This window comes from Falco naumanni, chromosome 11 (assembly GCF_017639655.2).
Source record: "Falco naumanni isolate bFalNau1 chromosome 11, bFalNau1.pat, whole genome shotgun sequence".
NCBI lineage: Eukaryota > Metazoa > Chordata > Aves > Falconiformes > Falconidae > Falco > Falco naumanni.
The window spans coordinates 12,772,612-12,798,266 of NC_054064.1; positions in this window are offsets into that span (position 1 = coordinate 12,772,612).

The window sequence follows — 25,655 nt, forward strand, 5'->3', positions numbered from 1 at the left end:
AAACTTTAAGGATCTAGATTTCTTTTTAGTCTCTAATGAGAGCTCATCTCATTAAAAATTAACAACTTTTTATTATACCTAATTTACTTATAAATCTTATTGCCACCCATTATCAACTTCCACAGACATCTCAATCAACCTTATGATTAAATCTATTTTATTCAGGCTATTCTTTTCCAACTGATTTTAATTCTACCTTAATGACTTTCTTTTTTTCTTTGAAAATTCATTCAACTTTGGATACTTTTTCATTGTTTCATGTGTCATTTTCATACCTTTAAACTTGACTACTTCTGCAGCTTCTAGCTGAGTCTTTTTTATTACAGGTATGATGTGTTTGTTGAGAAAAAAAAATCTAACTGTATAAACACTTTAGCATCCATGAATGTTTGTTTTGTAAAAGTGGTTTTTTTTCTCACCTCCCACAAGTGTTTTAATACAAATAATGAGAGCTGCATTTTATATCTCACTTCCATGTTTTTGCTAAGCAACGGGGGCCTTAATTGTGACTGAGTGGCCACTGAACATCAGCCCTGTCATGTGACAGGGTATTAAGCTTGATAATCCTGACCAGGTGAAAGGACCAGAGGCAAGCAAAAGAGTCCATCTATTCCTTAGTGCTCTGGTGTACCAGAAAATTATTAGAAGTGCGTGCTAGAAGGTCTCCTATATCTGAAAATGAAATCATTATTTCACCTGATTATCTCCTGCTCTCTGACACATCATGTGCCCTAAGGTAATATAGACTATAAAAAACGTATTAAAAATGTTAAGCCACCTTGCAAATAGAATTCATCCTTATTCTACATGGGTTCCTGTGGCATGTTATGTCTCTGTACTTCCTAGGACAAGTTGTTTCTCCTTTTTCAGGCAAGTGAGTTGGTAGGGGCTTCACCTCATCCTATTTACATATTACACTCTGCTTTGTCATGTTCTCGAAAGCGTGAACTTCAGACTATTTAAAGTGAGTTAAACATTGTTTCTTCCAAATGAAAAGATTGCGTTGATTGTTCCTCTGTCTTGCAGTGATATAAACCAAAATATCTCGGTATATCTCAGTACATTTCTTCTTATTAAATGGGTGTTTGATGTGGAGTTTGCCTCACTGAGTGTACTTACAGGAATATGGAGCACTACTGCTATCAGCAAGACAAAATCCCAGTAAGGGCAAACGTCTCAGCTGTTTTCATAGATGTGTGTTCTAAGAAATAATGTCAGTTGTTCCATTAAGAGCTACAACAAAAATAAGGCTTAATCAGAACAGTGTTTTTGAAGGGGTTAAGGAAACTATAGCAAAATGTGTTGCTTTTCTTAATTTATTTCAACAAATGCATATTTAATGATATATTTGTCTTAATCTGCCACAGACTGCTTCAGTCTTAGGAGTGTTTTTGGTAAGTGTTTTTAAGAATAGGTAGTCATTTAGCACATACATTTGTTTAAGCATTCTCCAGAACACCTGACCTTTGAAATATAGCCATTTTTTCATCCAGGAATGGCTTGGCATTTGTATCTTCTGAACTCCTATCAGTCCTGACAAATGTTAGTTACTTGTTTGTTTAATTTTGCATTGCTTTTGTCTGTACAGTAAAGAACTAGCTATAGAGAACTATTTTAAGGGGAAATGCTTTATTATCCTGTCATTCATTCACACTGCTCCCATGGCATGATATTGTTCCTTTATGCTCTGTTGTTGTTACTCTGCCAACTTGGGTGAGATAATTATAACACAAGTTTTCTGTAGAAAGCCCAGAAACCTTGAAGTCCCCATTGTATGTTATTCGGAGAAATAGTTGTGCCTCTCTCAGCCTGTATGAGCTGTATCAAATTAATTGAAATTGTGTTTTCCTTCAGTGATTCCCACAGGTAAGGACTCTGCAGCTTCAAAATTTTTTTGTCCCATTTGGCACAGGTAGGTTTTGTTGGAGGAGCTTATCAAATGTGAAATGACAGAAAGTGTTCTTTGGTCTTGTATCCAAAATTTTCCTCAGTTCTGTCTTTCTAGCTCCTGCCTTACTGCTTCTGACCTTTTCAGACAGAGGGTGGCTGAGTCCTGAGCCTATGGATTCCTCTGAATAAAAGTGAAACGAGTTGATGTCTTTGCTACCTATATGACATGAAAGGATATGTTTCTATTACCATTTTCACTTGAAAGTGAAGTAAAATTCAAATGCTTTGAATTTAACCAACACCCCTGCTTAAAATACTTATCAATTGCTGACCCGTGGGTCATTTCTGTCTAGACTGCTTCAGGCTGCTGCTGCCACCATTTGATGTATAGACCTTTTAAAGAGTTGCCTCTCCCTTTTTTTTTTTTTTTTCTTTTTCCTAATAAAGGAATTTTGTTATTCTTTGGGAGGAATGGAAATTGTTAGTTTTATAGATAAATGGTTTCTAGTTAATAATTCCATTCCTTTTTGAATGAATCTTTCATTCAAATGAGGCTTTAGAAAATTTCCTGATAGCTTTCTTGAGCAGTATTTTTCACCAATGTGAATAAGATGGAATAATGTAGAACTTCTACCACTTTGATTTCTAGGAGAGTAGTCTCTTCTGCAGTACATTTTGAGTGTTTTGCAAGAAATAAACTGAGCAGGACAATTCCAAACCCCTGCACATTCAGGAGCATTATGGACTTACACCCGTGATAGCTCCCTGTGGCCAAATGCACTTGAATATTGTTGGTCTCTACCTGAGAGCCCTGGTTGCCAACCAAACAAAAGAAGCTGTTAGGGCAATGTGTTGGGATACGTTGATTGACTGGATAGAATGCCAATAGTTTCCCTTCAAATGCTATGCAAGCTCAGTAATAACAAACTGAAGCATTTTAGAAATGGTTTCTAATCTTCTAACAAAACATACACTGCAAGATTTGCAAGTCATATTCCACTGAGATTGCACATTAAAATATATTTGAAATACTGCTCAAATAGATAGAGATTTTAGAAGCAAAATGAGGTGTCATAATTTAAGCATCTTATCCTGAGGCAATTATGTGATTTTTAATTTGATAATGGCATACTATATATAAAGCATGTCTAGCATTTACATAAAAAAAGAAAACTTAGTTGTGTTCATAATAAAGTGGTGACATTGACATTAAATAAGTAAGTTCACCATAATGTTCTAATCATATAATTGGCATTTATTCAGAAACATAATTCTCTGAGATTGCTTGATTGTATTCATTATCACCAGTTAGAGTCTTCTTAATGTTTTTATCAGCCTGATTCAAAACTCTAAATTGGAGTACAGATGTCAGAATTTGTTCCTAAATCGGCCTGCAGTTCAATATTTTTGTATTTTAAAAATTTCTTAACTTAATTCCTGTCTTGAACTTTGTTTTGAAAAGCTGTTGCCCTCTAAATTTTTAACTGCGTGTCACCAAAACTTATTAATACCATTAAAATAAAGTAATCTGAAGCTAGTTTGTTTAAACTACTGTCATCCTCAAATCATTTTAGGTTGGCTTGACTATGAATTGGTTTACTGCCATGCATACATTGACAGAGCACCTATCTCACAATTTACCACTTCAGGAATTGGCTAATGACTCCTCAGGCCCTTAAAAAAAACTCACTGACAGAATTTTAACTTAAATGTTAGTAGGTAACTGAAAATTTGGACTAAAAGCCTCCCAGCGGCCATGCAAAGGACAATGAAAATTAACACTGTACTGTGGACTAAGAAAAGCTGCTTGGTAAGTTTACTTTTAGTTCTTCCAGCCAGAGCATCTCTATATTGATAGCTAAATATCCATTTACCCTTTGAACTTTGAAGTAAATAATCATTCACCCTTTGAGACATCCTTGACAAACACAAGCTACTTTATAACACTGCAGAATGACATTTATCAAGCAGTTATAGATGATTAGCTGTGCTTCTTATTGCTGGAAAAGGAAAGGCAGTGGTGCAGTTTCTCTTTGGTGATGGTAAGGTTTTGAAACATTCTGCACTCATAAAAAACTTACTGAGCGATGTTGGATAAACCATGAGTTGATCTTGGTGAACCTAATGTTAATCCTATGAGCATGAGTAGAAAGTTATAGGAATACTTTATTCGTTAATAGTATTTTTCCCAGTATTGAGGTCAGTAGTGAAAGGTGAAAGGGAAGATAACTCAGATGTACACAAACCTGGAAGAATGTCAGCCCAGCCCACGCTGGGGCTACTGCTGTTAGCAGGAATCTGAGGCAGGGGACTTCTGTTGTTCCAGGTTTGCTTTGTTTAGACTCAGCCTGCATTTTACTTACTAGGAGGCATGGGGAGAACGCCACACATACTCTGATCTTTGCAACGAGCAGTGAGGAGCACTGTAAAAGCAGCAAAACCTGGGATGAGTGCACTAGGGGAGAAAGAAAATAAACCCAAGGCAAAGGTACCTGCTCCCTAGGATCAATTATCTTTAGATAATGTGCATGTGTTACATTTGTCTATGTTATTTGAGACAAAGGCTATCTGCCTTTCCTGGGTTTGTGCGATGCTTGTCATAACATGTCTACATTCTGGGTTAGGCCTTGGGCAAGACCATAAAAAATTATGCCATCAAAGAATAGCTGTGGAAGTGTATGCCAGTTGTTTTTATTTTCAGGCATGAAGCACACAAATTTCTATACCATAGAAAATAAATAAATTTATGCTATGAATATGAGATACTAATATTTCTAAATAATAACAAAAAATATAAATACCTACAAGGTACCTTTAAGCTTCAGTGCTTGAGCAGAAAACATCCCCAGCATTATTGGTCTCATTCCTTTGCTGACTTTTTTCTTCCCTTTTTATAAAAGAAAAAATCTAGGAGTGAAATTCCCATGGTGGCAACTTCATTCATCTGTTCCGATCCGTTTTTTTAGCCCCAGTTGAACTCAAGTAGAATTAAACAGAAAAGGTGGTTAATTTGCTTGTGTTCATTTTGAAGAGGGTGCTTTTGCTGCATACTACTGCATGTTTGCATGAATCTCTTTTTGGCAAAGATTAGACTTCCTGTCACTGACTTCATTTAGTAACATTCTGTTACTCTCTACTCAGTACGTTGGAAACTGGCCACACTGCAACCCATTGAGGTTCAGTGGAAATAGAAATTGCAAATCATGTCATTTAAGAACTTTCCCTAAGTGTACTACAGGTAGGGTGACCGTTCTGTGTCTTCTTAAGATGTCAGAACTGGAGCTGTTATCTGAGACAGTTCAGTATCCTGAACCATTGTTATCTGCAGTGACATTTATTAGTGGGACAACGAGGATTTTCTAAGGAAACTGGTTAGGTAAATCTATTGCATTAATCATATTAAAGCATTTTGACAACGTATTCCTTGAGGAGTCCTAGATGCCCTGTGTATGGAGACTTAACATTCATCCTGTGTGCCAGTGATATGTGCCTTTCACCATTTCTGTAGAAAGCATCTGAACTTGGCCAGGTTTGAAAGGTCTGAGTACTCGCAAGACTAGAAAGAATAATCAGCTTTAAAAATTGGGTACTGAAAATATTCTTTGCATTGGGCATGTTCCAACACTGAGCAGGACTTTTCTTGCCATTAGACTTGTTGAGAACTGTCTGGGGTATGAGCTCCCAATCTGTGAACACAGGGAATTACGTTCATCAGCAGCACACGATAATAATGCCAGGTTCCAGACAGCAGAGGAAGAAACTGTACTGATAAGCTTGCTGAGGAGACAGGTCATGATGTTGGGGAGGAGAGCTGTGGGACAGACTGGGATTACATTTGCCCAGAGGGAGATTGGTATATTGTGGTGGGGAGAAGGAACAGGGCTGGGAATGGGGAGCTGAGTGAGATGTAGGAGAACGGGAAGACAGTTAAGTTAAGGGGAGACTGGGGCTAGATGTTTCAACAGACAGGCTTGCTTTGCTCTGGTTTCTGAAAACTGATTCATAATATGTCTGTGCAAGGAAGCAGATCAAGGTTGCATTCCCAGCCTTAACGCACCTAATTTCTCATGGTTTAACACTGTAACCTCAGTAATCATCTTTTAATCACAAATCAATGTAATGTGGGCCGATACGTAAGTGTGCGCTATATATAAATTTCTGGAATTAATGTTGCAAAACAAATGAACTGATACACGATAACATTGTTCGCTTGAAAGACAATCTATGTATCTAGTGATTCTCTTATAGCGTCCTGGTTTGGAGATTAAACCCAAGGGTTTAAGGTATTAATTAATTTTACATATTTGACTCAATCTATTTGATTAGAGGATAACCTGCTACCTGTCTCCTATTCAGGCCAGAGCTTAGGTATTATTCTTGATTAATGTCTGTCATTTAGAAATCATTTCTCTGCATGGAGTTATTGTGTCCGGGATGGGGCTGTTTTGAGACTTGGTGCATCCAGAGCAGATAAGTCTTAATACACAGCATCTCATTTCCCCTTCTTTTCAGGAGACCACATTGTTCTGAGTGCTGCCGTTCAACCAATGGAGCTGCAGTACCAGCACAAGGTTGTTTTTCAAGCTTGCTTGCGGAGGTATGGTGAAGTCACTGGGTGAAATCATGGCTGTATTGAGGTCAGTAAGAATTTTAGCATTCACTTCAGCAGGAACTAGATTTCAGTCAGCAGGGGAACTGCCAGGGCTAGGAGCTGTGAACTTTTCCTGCAGAGGACAGAAATGAGCAACTGGCTTTTGCCTGTTGGCAGGAGCTAGGATTAAGACAAACACTCAGGGACTAAGCGCAGTCATCTGTTACCATAAGCCTGAACACCATTATGTTTTGAAGCACATTTTTAATCCATGGTTTTTTTATCTTAGGAAATAATTCTGATATAGAGATTTTGGAGCTGGATACTTGCGTGATTGTCATAGTCTAACCCCAGCTGGCAATTAAGTACCATGCAGCCACTTGCTTACCCTACTCCCCACCCCACAGCGGGATGGGGAGCAGATTCTGGAAAAAGGTAAAACTTTGGGTTGAAAAAAGCATAATTAATAATTGAAATAAAGTAAAATTAATGACAATAACAACAATTGTAATAATAATGAGGAGAGGGAGAAAGGAATAAAATGCAAAAGGTAAAAAAACCCAAGTGATGCATAACACAATTGCTCATCACCCACTGACTGATGACCAGCCAGTCCCCGAGCAGTGACCAGCAGGCCCTGGCCAGCTCACCCCAGTTTATATACTGAACATGATGTTCTGTGGTATAGAATATCCCTTTGCCTAGTCAGCTGTCCTGGCTGTGTCCCATCCCAATTTTCTGTGCCACTCCAACCCTCTCACTGGCAGGACCTAAGAAATTGAAAACTCCTTGACTTGTTATAAACACTACTTAGCAACAACCGAAAACATTGGTTTGTTATCAACATTACACTAAATTCAGAACACAGTGCTGTACCAGCTACTGAGAAGAAAATTAACGCTATCCCAGATGAAACCAGGACAGTGATAAACTTGTCTTTACCAAGTTTCCCATCCAAAACTTGATTTTACTGGTGTTAGTGCTTTGGATTCATATTTGTATATAGATGTATTAAAACAATCATCTGTCAGAAGTGTTATAGACTTAAGCTAATTGAGAAAAAACACAGTGCATGAAAGAAACCAGTAGATAACACACAAATGATATGCTCTCAGGATTCTTTCTAGTAAAGAACTTAATTGTGGACTTAAATGCAAGTAACTTGCATCTGTTTGTGAACTTAAATAATGGAAATCTAGTGTATCAAAAAAGTTAGGAAGTTTCTAAATATCTTTGGTACTTCTTTTGCCTTAGAAGGTATACTTTGAGAGATTAAGGTTAGATTAGTTTAGATTAAATACCCAAATAAACAAATTTAACAACCTGGTACATGAGTGCCTAATGGATACCATATTTATTCTGCCATTGTCACAGATAACTAAAGTATCTATAAAAGTATTTGAAAAGAAATAAAATGTATCAGATAAAAACTTGGTATAATTCTGTTCAAAATACATGGAACTGTTTCATAAAGTACAGGAAGAAAATTCCCAACTTGTATAGGTTGGGAGCAAAAGTATTACGGATTTCATCTACATCTGCAAGTGATTTGGACCAGTGTTTGTACCATGAAACCAGTGGCCATACTGTACCAGTTTTAGGATAGATTACTTCAGACTCCAGCTAGTGCTGTCCTGTAACCTGAATGCCAGCCAGTGTTTGGGGAGAATGGATTTCTCCCTGGACCACATCTGGTTAAGCCTCAAGTGAAAGGAGGATCTCTTTCCTTTCTCTTTCCTCTAAGACCACTCTGTGATGCAAAAGCAACTGCATGATATGAGGATAACTGAGCGATTCTTTTCAAATGTGAGGTCTTGGTCTGGACTAAAATACTAATATAATTTTGCCTGCTTTTAAGTAGAGTCCATCTCTGTAAGGAGTATGCACCTTTATTGTTGTTGCCAGTAGTCTTAGGTCTTGGGGTGGTTGTTCTTGTCTATGTTTATCAAGTAAGAAGGAAATGCAGGACTATAAAAAATTAAAAAAGCAGCTGATATTTTTCGCTTCAAGAAGAATGTTGTTATTTTCTGTACATTGAGTGTTTCTTTTGTTGTTTGGGGTTTGTGGTGTCTTTTCTTGTGGTTTGTTGGTGGGTTTTTTTAGTTCCTCAAATTGATTTAATGGAAATACCTTGAGATGTAAACTATTTAGGTCAGTTCCTTACTTTTTTTTAATTGGAGAGACAGTTGTATAGACAAATGACTAGTCACTGAACTGCAAATGCATTACTGATGTCATACAAAATATCAGAAGCAAATATTTTTTTATCTTTTCTTTCAGTTCTTTTCTTTCAGATTCTCATGGTACAGATCTTCAAGACTTTGAACATTGATGCACATCTGATTGTTAGAGTATCATTTATAAAAATCAAAGACAGAAAAACCTACAATGTGTTTCAGTGAAATCCTAGCACTTATTGAGAAGTCTGACTATAATCCAGAAATGCATGGTGGGGAGGGGTTGTAGTCTGGATTTAATGTTATGCAGGAACATTCTGCTTTAGATTAAAAAAAGAAAAAAATTATATGCCTTCCTAGTTAAATATGGAAGAATATAAGAGAGCATTCAGTTAAAAGGAATACAAATATCCAAAATAAGGATAAGAATTCACACTTCTATTTTTGGAGTTGTGATTATATGCTCACTGGGGGCTTATTCATTAAATCAGTTCATTTATTAATTAATTAATAATTCATTAAAATTAGCCATTATTTACTCTCTTTCCACAGTGAGAGCAAAGTGACCATGCCAAAGTGATAATCCAGCTGTTTCTGGCTGTTTTTACCTTGAGCATTGCAAAATTCATAGCTACATTAAGCAGTAGGAAAATATTTATAATTATAGGATTGCATATGGGGAAGACAGAAGCATGGGTAAACCCATAAATGAGTAACTTCATAAGGCCAGAGAAAAAGAGAGCACCCTAATAAAGCAAGGTGTCTTTTGTAAAGGTCTTAGTATAGTTCAAAAAATACTTTTTTTTTTTTTTTCCATTGCTAGTGCTTTCTTTTATCCTGGCACAGCAGGATCCCAGGAACTCTCTGGGCTTGTGTTGGCCTGAGTTTATGGGGCTTGTTTTCCCATGTCCAGCAGCCTCATGCCTGTGGGCTCCCTGGCTATAGCTTCAGCTTTGGGAGCAGAGCTGAGAAAGAGCTGGCAGCCCCAGGGGGTCAGTGCATTGGTATCCATGGCCTGCAGACACATGTCAATTGCTAACCAGGTGTGAGAGAATAAAACCCAAGATTGCAATAGTCAGATTTAAAAACTAGAATGAGAGGGATTGAATGGTTAAGGCAGAGGATTGATAATAGGAAAATATTGGATTAAATGGGAGGGAAGCAACATTAGTACATGAAAAAAATCTCAGACCTTTCCCCCTTGCCCCAAACAACTTTCGACTTAAACTTGATGTAGAAATTTGATGCACTGTTGTCTAGTCAGAAAATTAAATTCCTTCCTAAGATAATGGAGAGGTTAGGAAACAATGTGGGACCTGAAGGTGAAGAAAGTCAAAGGGAATAAATTGAACTTCCTGGATATGAAAAATGACCATGCCCAAGCTGGCACAGGGTTGTAGAGAAGGATTAGTATATATGGGGGTACAGGTAAGAGGGGAGGAAAATTAAGCCAGTCCTTACCCCATGGAAACATTGGAACTGTATAGTTCCAAGTAGTCTTCATTTTCACAGACAAGAAATGTAGCCTATTAATATAGTTTTAAAAAATTATGGGGAAGGTCCCTCCACAGAATCTGTACTTCTGAAAATTAGTTTAGTTTAGAAAAATATAATTTGTGTTGTTTAAGTCTTTCTCTGTAGGATACCTCTGATTCTTGAGTTAACGTTTGCATTTGCAAGCAGGAGAAGAGGCTGGGCAATGTGCAGAGTGTACTACGGGTTTCTGGGCTTTTTCAACACCAGCTTCATGGTTAATCTGTATATACTGTGTGCTGTACGTAAAAAGTTGATCTTTTTAAATTTAAGCTGTTATTTTTCTAACTATCTGACAACCCACATAAATTCACAACTGCTTTTATGGTGCTTTTCCATTATTTTTTGTTGCTTGCTAATTACTTTTCTTGCCCAATTTCATTTGCAGTTTGAATAAATAAACTGTTTGGTTCTGCCTTCAGGTTATTGTAGGAATAGTCAATATGCAGCTATAATAAAATCATAAATTTCTTTGAACAGGCAATTTCGAACATATCCTTCCACGGGGTTTTAAAGTCCTATTATTGTAGAAGCAACTTGCTTAGGAGCTGCAAAGTTTCAATGTTAATTTCTGAAGTTTGGAAGAAATTAAAATCATGCATAGCTCTATACACTATACAGGTAGTTTAAATATTTGTGTAGTAAGTTAGGTGAAAATGATTCTGTTGTGTACTGGAATGCAGAACACTGAACAATTTAATCCCCTTTCTATCTAAATTCAGGGAAGTTTTAGGCTTCAATCAACATGCCGAGAGGACTCAGACTGCATGTTTACTGCATAATGGACGAGATACTGCTATTTTTACCCTGGATTAAATTTTATAAACTAAATATATCTTTTTCCATGATGCTACTTTTTAAAGTGATACTCTAGCTGATCATATAAAATGTCATTATTCCTTTTCCACCTGCTCAGTTTCAGACCCCTTGAGATTATCTTTATTACTCAGGTGGAATTTGCCTCCAGGCATACTTAAAAATCTGTAAAGAACAGGAGAATAACTAACTTCTAGTAAAATATCTCAGAAGTTACATGTTAACATTAAGGACAGGTGGATTCTTTAGAAGTAGGACTCATTTTCCCATTCTGTCAGTGTGCTAGCAAAGTTAGGTCCTGCTGGGTATAGGGGCGTGAAGGGAGCACAGTGGTGGCACACAAACTACACTTTCTTAGTTCTGTTAACAGCGCATAAAATAACTTTGTTTCCTACATGGGTTTAGTTCCATGGCAGTTACACTGCTCTCCTGGGATGCTTTTTTCATTTGTAGTTAGGTATATATTATAATCTCTACGTTTTCTAGTGACTGTCAACCTGAGTGTTTTAGACTTGGTGGGCTTTCCTCCTGCAGTCCGGTGCACTCGTGACTAACCTTGGAGCATGTATATCCCGTTTTCTCAAATACTTTGTTCCTTCTCCATATCCCTCAAGGCTTTGTAATTAGATCATAGAAAAGAAAATGACAGCTCCAAGTTGCTTTGCATGTATAAGCTTGAAAATAATAAGGCATTAATTTCATTTTGTCTAGTATTTATATCAACACAAGCACATTTGCATTTGTAACACAAAGCAGTGGGCATAGATTAGCCGTGATTTGGTATATCAAAGTACCAAGAGGGATCATTACCAGCACTATAAACGCTAAAAATTACTTAGGTATATCTAAATAGTCACAGAGATAATTGCTTTTTAGCTGCCATACAGCTATTTAATATTCTTTAGAGATCAGTTTCCTAAGACATATGTATTACTACATTGTGCAAAAGCAGTTTGTAGGAGCTGTGAATAACAGAAATGTATGAAAGACCTTATAATATATAATTGTTAATAGGCCACTAGTGACTTCTGCCTCAAGAATAAAAATTAGGATGTCTCACGAAGAGTAATACACATCTGGTTGATGCTCTGTGGATGTAACATGACCTTGAACTCTGGACTAGAAGAAAGATCATGGTGGCAAAGAAATTAATTCAGCTTGGTTAGCCTGTATTAGTGGCAATGGATGAGGTAATTTTTCAGGCCACAGCTGAGTTTTCTGATTAAAATTTCCTTTCTTCCTCCTCTTTCCTCAAAATAACAGAGGGCTGGTAGGATCTTTAGCAGTTGCATCTAGAGGAGATTTATAATCATTGTTGTGTGCTGCTTGTATAATGTATAAACTTTGGGACCAGTCCAGGTAGGTAGTTTCATATCTGCCATAAGTAAAATATTTTGGCAAACACTGAATTAACGGATGTTTAATCAGCTTGGGGAAGGTGTTTTAAGGTCAGGGTCGCATCAAGACTGTATTCAGCCAGCACATTCCTTTTTGTCTCTTTGTTTTAAGGTAAACACTTAAATGTGTGTTTCTATTACTTCAGAAGGTGTGTCAAATAGCCTGCAATATGATGGGCCAAAACTCTTAAAGGTTGAAAGCTTGAACTTGTGAATCCAATGAATGGTGCTGCAGTCTGCAATATCATACGAGTCCTAGACCTGGGAATACTGGTGTTTTCTATGCTGCTACCGCATGAATGATGAAAGGATATAAAATGTATATTAACCTTTTAAACCTCTGTAAGGTTAGAGACAGAAGCAGAAAGATTAATAGCCTACAGCATGCTTGTAAATTCTATACGTAAATGACTTCTCTGCTGCTATTACATTCCACATCTGTAGGCTGCAAATCCTTGTGGTTGTCCGTATGATCGCAAAACATAGTATTCAAGGTGTATCATGGCTAGTTTTCCATGTAGGGGCTACCTAGGCATTGAAGGATGCAGCTAGATTTCTACCTTCATTTTCTCTGTTAATGTGCAATTGTTTTTCACCACAAAAGCTTCCGTGCTGTGCTTAAGTATTGTCCCCAAATAGCATTTTCCCCCCTTCTTTCCAGACAGCAATTTTAATACAAAAGAAAACACCAAGGACAAATTGAAATAATGGGCAAAAAATGGTCACACTTTTTTTCCGTGCTAAGGTACATTGTGCAGCTGGTCCATCCACATCTTAGAAAGTATCCAAAGTGAAGATAAAGGATGCAAAATGTGGTGGATGTGCCAGATTTCTGGAATACAATGACTTTTAGCATGGGGAGGTCAATTAGGCACCTAAGGGCTCTAGCAAGCAAGCTCTGGTAGATCTGCTTGGGGCAGAGGAAGAAATTACAGCCCTCACAAGACTTTCCCTTGTGCATCTTATACATATATATATATATATATATATATATATAATTAGTATAACTGAAAAACAGGCTGAAGCTATTGTTGGCTGGATGCAGAGTTGTTTTCTTATAGGTCAGGACACAGATAATGACTCTGTGTTCAAACAGAAAGCTAGACTCACAGAAGTAAATTTTACTAGGACTCCCATTTCCCAGTGAGATCTAAGTAATATCTTAGATTTATATTTATTGTTATGTTGATTATATTTACAGTATTTCCAGACCCTGGTCTTCACAGTCTAGAAGTGCTGTAAGTAAACAGATACAAACCTCTGTACACGCTAAAGCAGCAGAATACAGTTCATTTGGTCACCTGTAAACCTGAGATGATAAGAGCCTGATACTGTACAGAGAAGCAGAAAGCCTCTCTCAGCGTGCATGGGAGGGAGACAGTTATCAAGGAGGGCCAGAGGTGGTCTGACTTTCACATTTTGCATATACAACTCACCAAATGCACCTTGTGTGACTCTTAGTAAGTTACTAACACTGCCTCTTGGCACAGATACAGTAAAATGGTATGGATTTACTAAGAATTATGATGGAATAATATTATACTACTGGATATTGAGGTTCATCTTGCTAACTAGCATCAGTTAGGATTTAACAATAATATCCAGGACTTGGACAATTCTTCATATAGTAATGTCTCTCTGTATTACATTATGTTATGTGAAATGTGACACACTGTTTTATATTAGAGATACTATTTTCCATTAATAAATCCTTATTACTAGATGTGAAATATCTAGTCTTTTAAATGCAATAATGTTTATTAAGTGTAGAGTAAGCAGTGTAATCAAACACTGTAACCAATCTAGACCATTAGAATGCAATTATATAATAATGAATTTAGACATTAATTTATATTACAAAATTTACTAGAGATTCTTTAGTGAGAATGGCTGTTATAACTATAAAATTACTCAACTGAATGAACAGTTATATCTCTGCATCAGTTTGTGCAGAACTGAAGAACAGTAGATTTTGGGGCAAATATAAGAGAACAAATTGTTATCAATTCTAGAAAAAATATTCAGTTCAGGGACATTGTATTGCTTAACTCAAATAATTTCCCCTAAGAGTGTCAGTAGGTTCATCCATCCTTGAGAAACCCTGAGTGGCTCTTTTAACATATTAAATTGTTTTAACCCCTCCCCCACAATAAGAGCATGAGAACAATATCCTTTATTTAGAAGAAATCCTCATTTCACCCTATATGAGGGTACTTAGTTTATTTTTTGTCAAATAAAGTCAGTCTGCTTTATGAACATTGTTGCTTGCTTTTAATGGCCCCTCTAAACCATTTGTTCATGCTCTTATCTTTGTGTGTATGGTCAGTCCTATTATATTGATTTTGACTGAAAATCAAACATTGGAGCTGAGCATAGTCCCAGATTTAGTTTTCTCTAAACACGAAGGTTTTCCTCGTGTCATGTTTTCCTTTAGTGATTAACACATGAGTTGATTCACCTTCCCACAGGAACATTGTCATTACTAATAGACTTTGACATTTAAAGTGTAAATCTTCTAGCAACAGCATAAGACAAAAACTCTAGGAGACAGATTTTAAAAAAAATATATTAAAAGAACATGTGACTGAAAGTATAAAATGATAAAATTGCTCCTGCTTGTGAACTGTGACTAACCCAAGTGCAGACAGTTCTTCCAGTAGTTGGACTTGAAAATTATTTTGTAATTTAACACTCTCAGGTGTCACTGTTAGATAAAGAATCCTATTCAGCATGCTATAGCGTGTCCCTGGCTGGTGTGAAAACCTGAGCCTGATGTAATTCTGATAGGTTAAAGTTCCAGCGCAGAAGCCTGATTCTAATATATTTTTCCTTTTGGCTACAAGACTTAGTAATTATTTTAAGATTTTACGTCTTCTACCTTAGAGGCATATACATCTAAAAATATTGAAGTCAGGTATAAACTCTTTCATAGGTAAAAGTTTAAACCCTCTTGGTTCTGACAGAAGTTATTTTCTCCAAAGCAATGTAGTTGGCAATAGAAAAAAATAAAGATATGTTTTAGAGATCTCTGAAATTACTATCTACTTCTAAAGTGAAGAAAACAAACCTGAGTATATCCATTTACTTACTGGGGAAGCCCATTATACCTCACGAGCCTGACAGAAGATCCTGAAAAATGTCGACAAGTCTAAACTCCCTTCACACTGTCCTGGCAGGAGCAGGCGTGTGTCCTGGGGGGGTATAAGAAAGGTTAGAGTGGCTAAGAATCAGTGCACTTACAGCCCCCTGTTTTGCTGAGGTAACTCCAGCAGCACCTGTTTGCTCCCACTGTTAAGCAGGGAGAAAATGTAGAAGAAAAATAAGAAAATTGTGGAAATCAGACAGCACAGTATTTTCCACAATTACAACTTTCTGTCTAAGAGCTAATGGTTAACACAATGAAACCTCCCAGCTGTCCCCTCTGTGGGCAGGGAGATGTTAGTACTTAGGGAGGAGCCGTACTCACACAGCTCAGCATCAGCACTTTCTCTCCTGAGGGACTTAAGTACCAATGCCACAACTGCATCCGGTCAAGGGCCGGTATGAGAGTCTCATGTTTTATTGAAAGTGGCTAAATCCAACATAAAAGTGAAAGATGGCAAAATTTGGCATAAAACTAAGCTTTCCATAAAACAAGAGAGCTATATTACCTCACTCTGTCTATAGGGTTGTTTTTTGTTTTTTTTTTCTTTTACTCTGCTTTCCTTTCCCTTGCTTTTTTATGTTTTTTTAGTGAATCTTTTATACTAGCTATATTTTCCTCTAGGCTGTTCCTTTCAATCTTCTTTAATTGTTTCCAGTTTTTCCCCTCTAGAACACTCTCTCGATCTTCAAGATGTCTTCATATTCCAATTTAGCTTTTATTTATCAATTAATCTATTTAGAATTTTGTAAGGATGCCTTTTATTTTGGCATTCAAGTGTCATTTCTCAGGTTTGAGCATAAAATCCCCTCCTGACAAGAATAGTTTATAACTATTATTTAGGCAAACACATAAAAAGAAGGTACTGCTGTGATCATAATGGTTACTTCAGGAAATCTAAACTAGTCTTGGATTTTGAATTAGCTTCCTAACCCTATACTTAGCTTTCTCTATATAGCAAGTAGACAAACTTCTGTCTTTCTGCAGGATTCCATGTAAACTCCTTCCCTTTACATCAGGGACTTCTCAGTATGGCAGATCAAGAGGTAATTTTTTCCTCTAATTCCACCTTCAGTATGTATTCATTTGTTCTTTTCTGTCTGCTTTTATTTTCCCTGTCCCCTTTGCATTTGATAGATATGGACTTTGGAACTTTACTCTTTACAGTGCTGATACATTACTGGGTGGCAAAATGAAAATAAGCAATCCTAGATTTATACCATCACACCTAAAGTTGGGCTTTGTCATCTGTGTCTTTCTAGATGGAAGAAATTCTAAAGAACTGTAGTAAATGGTAAAAATTAAAGTTTTATGTGATTGTTCATGTTGACAACCATTGCTACCTAAATAACAGGGAGAAGTCCTCCTGAAATGTAAAAAATGCTTGTTCATATACAAAGGTCTCGCCTGCCTAGGCTATGGAAAAGTAAACCAAACCCCTGCAAACAACACAGATAATTATACTGCAACTCGAAGCTAATGAGGGCACATACCAGGCAGTGGTATGAGATATGTAACTGTATTACAAGTTACAGTCCCTGTACGGATTTGCAAGCTAAAAGCCACCATAAAAGGTGGTGAGACAGAGAGAGAACATGGCTGGGATAGAAAGAGGTTAGTGGTGGAAACTGGATACGTTCAGGTTTTGGTCATCCTGCAGCAGCAGTCATACTTCTCCCTCTGGTGAATCAGATTCCAGTTCGCATTATGGAAGAGGTGAGACAGACATAAAAGAGGATGAAGTGGACAAAGACTCCTCTTTTGTAAAGTTATAGACTATTGGGTATGAGAGAATTTTGAAAATATTTCTCAAAGAAGTAGAAAATCACAGATCATGCATCTTTAGTATCACTACATTGAGAGGTGCTCTAGAAACAACACAAGATCAGCTCTGAGAGGCCTTGTAACAAGGGCTAGAAACATTTATTCCATGAAGTGGAAAACAAAGATTGAGGGGGATACAAACTGTGTTATCTAGTCGGATAAGCAAGCAAGATGATGAACTTTAGAACAGAGTCTACAGCAGATTTTAAAGGATGAGTTTTCAGATGTCATGACCATGGAGAAGGAGATAACAGTGGCTCCAGTTTGAGAGGGGAAAGACTGGATATGTTAGTCAACAGTCTGGGGAGGGAAGAAAGGTTAATTCCAGAGGGCTTTGTGGGAAGAAGCCTCATGACTTCTATTCACTCTATGCAGGTGAGCAAAAAGCAACAAAAAATTAAAGTTGAAGTTAAGATTATAAGTAAAAGCAGAGGAAAGAGCTCATGGTGATGTTGACTGTAACAATTCATGGGGGGAGCTGAAAGGACATAGAGTAGCATTTCACAGGAAAAAAAACACCAAACAGTGAACATAAGGCGAGAGTATTCTAAATGCCAGGCAACAGCTATATTTATGTATATAACTGTAATTGAACCATACTCTGATGACAAAGTAGCATTCAAATAAAATTAGCCAGCAGTTGTAGCGATAGACTGGTCTAGAATAGAACTTGCAATATTGATATGTTGCTTGGCATAATATTTATTCAGAAAACATAGCAGTAATATAGATATATAGATATAAATATTTCATTTCATTTTATACCAAACTTTTAAGTAAAAATATATATTTATGCTTCTAAAATCTCCTTCTGCTGTGGTCAAATTTAATTTCTCTCCTCTCTCCTTCATCTATAACATATGTAAGTAATATTAAGGATGTCTACGCATGATAAAGTTTTCAATATGGAATGCTAATGGCTCTACGTGCATAAGCTCAGAAATCGGCATATAGATTTTCCTCATTTTACCTTTTTTTTTTTCTGCTTTGCTACTTGTCAGCTGTTTTCCAGATTGATTTCACTGTGAACAGATAGAAGTTCTAACCTAATATTAAACCGCTGCTCCAGGGCTAATTACTACAAAACAGAGTCCTAGTCCCAGCTCCTGGCAGTGTCAGCTGCACCCTTTGCTTGGCTTCACTGGCCCACAGTCGCTCACAGCGCCTTTAGTCAAACCTTCCAGTCCAACCGTAAAAGTATCAGATCATAACATTTTATGAAATATGCTTAAAACCAGCATACACATAGTTGAACACACCACGCATCATTTTTTTAGCACAAAACCAAACAGAATTTATTCTGCTGTAAGAGAAGTGTCGTGGTGCAGCATTACAGGAGGATTGTGTTCCCTGGGCGAAACAAATGCTGTGTAATGAAGGCCTAGAGCATGGTGTCTGACACGGTGCAGTTCATCACTGAACATAGCCATCAAAATAACAAAACATCATTGAAGCAAAAGGATGTAAAGAGCTGACAAAACCCATGAGGCTACAGCCTCCTCACTTTCCCCATAGGGATGGGGGGTTGTGTTTCCCAAGGCAGCCGGTTTGTATGTCATTTGCCTGCTCCATTCTGAGGACTGTTCACACGAATGAAGGTATTTATTTCTCTCTCATTTTAATGTACTCCTGTCCAGGAGGATGCATAAAACCTGTAAATCTGTAAGTCCCATTAACACAAAAGGGGACTTGCCATCTACCTAAAGCTTGTACAGGTATATAGCACTTGCAGGAATTGTTGAACTGAAGCATGAATGAGCAGGGAAATCAAACTGATAATTCCTTCCTGAAAGTCTACCACAAGTGCAGAAAAGGGATGAGGAGGAGCATATGCACAATGAAATTTTCTGGGTTTCAGTTAAAATTCCACATCGCTTCCAATTTATAATAAAAAAAACCCAAACCCCTCATGTTTTGTGGTAAACAGTCTCACAGGAGGGAAAACATTAATATTGTTGGTAATCTACTCTTTCACTGTTGCTTTACGTTCCTTTAATTATTCTTTCTCTTTCCATCACTTTTATGGGCCCAGGTGTTTTCTTTCCTAACATAGCTCAGTTTTACCACAGTGTGTGAGTCTCATGATACCCAAGAAAGTAAATAATGCTGTTTTATACATAACATCTGTAGCCTATGACATTTCTGATGAGACAAGTTCTTCACCAATTTTGCTTCGATTTCCTGTCCCTGACATAATGAAAGGGAGACAATCCTCCAAGAAAGAAGTAGGAGATGAGAAAATACAAAGAAATGGAAAATCAGTGGAGAGCAGTAATAGGAGTTTTACAGATTTGTGCAGTTGTAGAAGGGGAAAAAAAAAAAAAGAAAAAAGAAAGAATATTGCCAAGCAGAAAGCATGACACAGAATGAATCTTCCATGGGAATGCTGCATAGCAGAATGCATATCTTACCTCATTGAGGCTCATTTCTTCATTTAAAGTCAGAACTTGCATTTATTGCTTGAGTAGAAGAAGAGGATAGAGGCAAACAATCAGTCAGCCCTCAGGCATGATTCCATCCCACCATTTATATATGGGTCTAAAGCAAGCAGCATCTATTCTTTTAATTAGCAGTGTAGCACCAAGGCTCCATAATGAGATTGCCTTACTGTCGACAGTCTGCTGAATCATATAGTCTACTACAAGCATATTGCCTGTTCGAAGACCTGGCACTGTTTCATCTGCTGCCTTCCATAAGTCTCCTATGCCAGCAGAGTGGACCCAACCACTGATAGAGCAAATTTCTTTCAGTCCAAAGGCTTTCATTTGTTTCATGAATCGGTATATCTTGATCAGATCACCTTCTGTCAAAAAAAACACCTTGGAAATGTTTTGTGACCCCTTTATCTCCATTTCCAAGCTGTCTGGACTTCTCAGCAGTTAATGTAAATGGATATGTAGAAATCCAACAGGTTACATCATCTCCAGAAGCACTGGGGTTATTTGAATGAGTTTTGGTTTTGCTGAGCAGGAAGAAGTTAAAGTGTATGATTACTTTCTGAAGATATTTTTCTCTCTAGAGGTGAGTGAGCAGTTACTGGCAAGTGTTAAGAAAGTTTATGCTGACATTTACTGTTTGATATGAAAATACTGCTTCTTTCTTCTGCTTTCATAGGCACCTAGCTTTTTCAGATTTACAGAAAATTGAGCTCACTGAACTCTGTGCCTGGAACTGTGCTCCAAAAGGTCATGTGGCCAAGAGTTGCACTGTCCCCTGACTTTCTACCTTACAGTCTATACCTTTGCAAATGAGGACTATGTCATTATCACTGTTTTCTAACTTCTCATGTACGACCTGCCTGTGCATGTGCGAACAGTTGAATATAGAAACCCTCATACACCTTTCAAGTCCTCTTCTGACTTGGTTTCTCACACATGTAGTTTCCATATCAGCAGCACAAAGGCTGAGAGCAAGTACCTTCCAGTAACAGGGAGCATGATACATCAAAGCTGGAAAAAAATGCAGCTTCTTGCTTGTTTATTGATCCTGTGTGTCAGACGCTGGGGACTGACATGGTCTGTGCCCCATAATGTAGGGAGATTAGAGGCCAGTGTTCATACAGGTTCTTCTACAAAATCAGTGTTCCAGAAAGTAGCCTGAAAATATGACTCCCAGCATCCCTGTCACTCAGCACCTCATGACTAGATGCATCTCTAAATATGCTGCTCCTTTTTTTCTGAATTGAGGTCCACTTGGCAAATTCTAGTGTTGGGTTAACATATAAAGCCTATTGAAGAACAAGAATGGAAGCCCTTCCAGTGACTGACTTAGGGCTGGTGCCAGGCACTTACTCTGTTTATAATGATACCTACAACAACTGGCTTTTGCAGACTTAGGATCCTTTAACTGAGATATTTTAATAACTGTAGATCTGCTGTAATCTTTAGTAATAAACAATAGTTTCTATTAATGCATTGCAGTTTACGCTCCTACTTTGAAAAGCAAACTTTTATCTTACTGAGAACATGTCAAAAAGCCATCATATGGAATGAGGACAAAGTGCAACCTGATCCAGTAGACAAAAGCTTAAGGAAAGACTGTAAGAAAAGATGAAGGATTCAGTCAAACTGTCCCTGATAGACCTTCGATTTTTCTAGCAGTCTTAGCTAAAGGAGTTCCTAATCCAGTATTTAGTAGATCTCAGTGACTTTTTCTTCACAGAATGCTATTAGAAAACCCTACCAAACCCCCAAAAGACAGGTTTTGTGGCTCCAGAATATGATGCAGCTGTGACTTCCCTTATTTACTTATGCATTCTGTGTAATAAGTGCTTTGAGTAGTTTTATATTTGTTGTCTAACAGTATTATTTTATGCTCTCTATTATTTTGCTGTAAAAATAGTTATATATCATTGTTCTATTCTATTAATTTATTTAATAGCTTTCTATCATACTTAAGCTGGGACACCTCTTTTCCAAACTAAAGTGTCCTATTCTGTTCAATTTTTCCCTACATATGGTGATGCATTTAGCTTTAATCATCAATGTCAATCTTCATAGTATTTTTTTTATTCTGCTGTATCTTTTTTTAAGGTTGAGATCAGGCATGCATGCAATATTCAAGGTACAGGGATTATGCAGTGACCCTAGTGGCAATTGCTGGGTAGCTCTTTATTTCTTTTTTAACAATTCTTAATCATCATCATCTTCCCTTCTTTGAGGTAACCGTTTCCCTGAGTGCCTACAATAACATTAAGATTTCTGAGTACTGGCTAATTTAGAAGCCATCAGTGTATCCATGCGATTAAAACCGATTTTCCTCTATGTATGTTACTTTGAATTTATCAGTGCTGCATTTTTTCTGTCACTTTATCTTTCAGTCCCTCTATATTTCAAGTTTTCCGAAGGTATTGACTTCAGTGCCTTGAATACTTTTATCTCATCAACAAACTTTGTCCTGTCATTATTTAGTCTCTTTCTAGATCATTAAGAAATATGTTGAAGGACATCAGTTCTTTCACAGATACTTGTAGATATCTATTGCTAGCTCCCTCCCACCCATTTGGAAAAGTGACCTTTTGTTATCAGTTAGCTATTAATCTGGGTTTTTTTTCCTTTTACCACAGAACTTACTTGATCTTAATTTTTTAGTGGTCAAAATAGTAAATTACGTTTTCAAAATTCCTGTAGCCTAAATCATCAAGTTTCTCCTTTATGTGCCTGTGGGTTCCCTGAAGAAATTCTGATTGGTTTATGTGATATAACTTTTCTTTACAAAAATATCCTCTTTTCTGCATTGCATAATATGTATCAAGGCATCCTCTAACTCATCATATTATTAAAATTTCTGCCTGGCATTATGCTAAGGGTGCTGACATTGATTCTGCTGAGGGCACAGCTGAGCCATAAATGCATATTAAGGACTGTGCTGTCATTTTTTTTCTACACTGCCTATGTGTATGTTGATGTTCATGTGCTTAGCCCCTGAAACATAGTATATGATAAATATTTGACTGTAGGCTGCGAAAAACACTTCGTTAGTTTTAAAAGATTTTTTAAGATTAAACCTTACATTGGTTACTTTAGAAAAGTATATCTCCCCTTATAATATCTAATTGAGATTAGTAAATTGGAGATTAGAGGTTATTTAACAGATGGCAAAGATAAACAAAAAAGTCAGAAAATTAAAATCACTTTCCACTTTCCAGCATTTTTTGATATTTGAATGAGAATGTACTACCTCACTGTAGCATATCCAGTCCAGTTCTGTTGACCCAACTTAGCTAAAAAAGTAAGGAACTGAAACTACCTATAACTTTTCCTTAGTTGTCTTCAGGCACAACAGTATAATCTGAAAAGGTAGAATTAACCAAGAAACAGAGTAAAGCACTGAATTCAGGAAACATACTAATACATTCTTGTTCCAAAAGCCACACCTAATACAGTCTAAAACTTGTTGCCATTATTTCATTTTAAATTATTTCATCTCTTTGTGGTACCTGTTACTTTGAGATGAATCTCACTCTATAAACATAAAAGGACACAGTTTATAGGAATGCATAGAACTGATTAAAATCAGATGTATTTATTCAGAATATACATACTCATGCACACTCAGACACAAAATATGTTTATGCTAGCAAAATACAATGAACTGCAAATGTTTCTAAAGCAAAAATAAAGTTGAAGTAATAACATGCAATGTGACTTTAATTCGGTGATACATAACTCCAATATCACAGTAAAATATAAGTAAAACTATCAAATAGTTTCTAGATGTTATCTAAAAACAGAATGTTGAGTATATTGTCTTATTTATTTCCATCTTCTAACCTGTCAGGATAGCATGATGGCCTTTCAAAGATGTAGTTCTTGAATAAGAGTCAATATAAACCAAAGTCTGTGGGATTATGTATCTTTAGCTAAATGGATGCAATATGATACAGATCATTAACTCTAAACATCTCATCCATTCATCTTTACAACATACATATTGAAGTTGCTGGATGAGAAATGTTATTGAGGGTACAGACCATTTTTAACAGCGATAGAAGAGTAAGATAAGTAAAAAAATGAAGTTCCTTTGAATTCTGTGTGAATTATTTTGTAGTTTAAATAATATTTCTTACATATACCGTCTCCTACAAATGGTTAGTATACATCACCCTGAAATATGAAATGGGGGTACATTTACTTTGAAGTGCTGGATAAACATGAGTGGTGTGTTGTTTTATTTTCCTGGTGTGTTATATATTATATTGTTCTTTTTATCTTCCCACAAAGAGGACTCATGTAATACAAGAGAACAGTTCTCTGGCATATTACTAACTTCACCTAATCATAGTAAGTTACAGTATGTCATTGCTGTTACCTACAATTCATATTAAGATAAATCTCATAACCTTCTAAGGCAAGGAAAGCCCATATTTATAGGCTTCTGAAGCCATATTTCTATTTCACAGATAAAAATCTATTTGGTAGCAGAAAACATCCCAGCACTTTAAAATACAGATTTGCAACTGTGGTGTACTGTTAAAATTTAGTACAGCTTTTACGTATAAGTACTTCACAGTTGTATTTTATAATAGAAAGCATAATCTACACTTACAGATTACCCTGTGGACTTTACACTCACTGTACCAATTTATTCAGACTTCTTGTCTGGACTGTAAAAGTGTTTGTTCCTCTCTAGCTAAGGTTAAATAAATGCAGCGTTAAATAAATGAAAGGGAAAATTCTGCTGCTGAGGTCAATGAAGTAATACAAAATATTAGACTAAATGAAAACAAGGAGAGAAGCTGTAAGGTGTGTTCTTTTTAATAATAATTCAAAAAAAACCACACAGCAAGATGTAGTCACAAAAAGACATCATGGTCAAAATATAATTCATGGAGAAAAAATAGTGGCTGCTATGTCAGGAGTTTATTGGAAAACTAACTAGATTTGAAATCAATGTTATTATTGTATTTTTTTATTGAGGTTACATTGTAAGGATCATTCTCAGCAATGGAACTGACAGTTTCTCAGCAGTATCAGAGAGAACACTGATTGATCCAAAATATATACAATTTCTGGCTTTCCAATTGTTCCCAATAAAATACTAGCCATAACTATGTGGAGATTTTCTTTGAAACCCTTTGAATACTAACAGCTACTGCCTACAGTTATATTTGCATACTTTATAGTGCAAACACTGATATAACCATTTCAAATGTCAATGATATTTAAGCTATATGTTTACCTGCTAATGATAGTTGAGTGTTAAGATTTGATAATAAAGTTTTTATTGTAACTCCATTACATTTGTCCTGATAAACTTAAATCTTTCTGTCAAGGGAAAGATTGAAAAATCTACCTCCTCTTGGCATGGAATTTAAGTAGCCTGAAAAATCTGTCCCCATTTGCCCCGTACCATTCACACCTGCCAAATCTTGACCTGTCAGTATCAGATTTAGCTGTTTGGACTTTGTTCCCATCCTTTTCCCTTGGCATGATACTAGCATTTCACATATTTCATGAGAAGCATTTCAGCTACTTCTTTTGCTCTTATTTAAGCTAAAGACTTCAAAGAACATACTTCCTGTATTTATTCCTTTTATACTTCCTCACAGGTAACACTGAACTACCTGACTGTTTGGAGAAAGGTTGGTTGATAGACCTAACGGACTTGGCCCATCTCCTTTCTGTAAGTATCGTCAACAGTGTGTTAGAGGGTGGGAAGAAGGTCAGGAGCAAGAGATGAAAGAAGGGTGTGAGAAAAAGAATAGGGGAGTGGGAAGATTTATTCTTAATCCCTATAATTTCAGTGAGGCAGTGTCTCACAAACAGCCAGATCAGTTTATCCAA